This window comes from Egretta garzetta, unplaced genomic scaffold, assembly GCF_000687185.1.
Source record: "Egretta garzetta isolate BGI_Z169 unplaced genomic scaffold, ASM68718v1 scaffold108, whole genome shotgun sequence".
Taxonomy (NCBI): Eukaryota; Metazoa; Chordata; class Aves; order Pelecaniformes; family Ardeidae; genus Egretta; species Egretta garzetta.
Window position 1 is genome coordinate 779,232 of NW_009260614.1, and position 556 is coordinate 779,787.

The 556-nt window shown below is 72.3% G+C and overlaps 1 protein-coding gene across 1 annotated transcript in view; it reads right to left on the reverse strand.

Annotated features, from left to right (window-relative positions):
- LOC104131736 (PHD finger protein 7) overlaps positions 1–556 on the reverse strand; it is a 13,285-nt gene that overhangs the window by 6,033 nt on the left and 6,696 nt on the right. The gene's annotated exons all lie outside the window — the stretch shown is intronic.

Consider the following 556-nt stretch of genomic DNA (forward strand, 5'->3'; position numbering starts at 1 on the left):
GCCGGTCTGGCCCAGGGTGGCCGGAGCTGCTGCTGCTCTCGGGCGCCAGAGCGCCACGGGACAGCCCCGGTGCCACCTGCCTGGCGGAGCTGGCACGGCTCCTCTCGAGCGCCAGAGCGCCAAGGAGCAGCCTCAGTGCCGCCTTCCAGGACGTGCTGGGGCTGCTGGGCTCAGCACTTGGGGCTGGCACACGGCTGCTCCCACGCTCTGCCCCAGGCCGGCTGTACGGCTTTTGCGCCCGCCGTTGGAACCGTGACCGGTGTCGGATCCGGTCTGGCCCGGGGTGGCTGCGGTAGCTGCTTCTTTCAGGCACCGGGGAGCTGCAGGATGGCCCCAGCGGTGCCTGGGCGACGGTGCTTGGCCTGCTGCTCGCAGGCACCCGGGAGCCGTGGGACAGCCCTGATGCCCCCTGGCTGGCGGTGCTGGGGCTGGCAAGCTCTGCACTGTCACCGGAGGCTGTGAGGGGAGGCAGGAAGGTCAACAGCAGCACGGCCACCCAGCCCCGGGGCCAGACAGGCCGTGGTGGTGCCCACAGCCCTCCGGGAGCCAAGTCCCC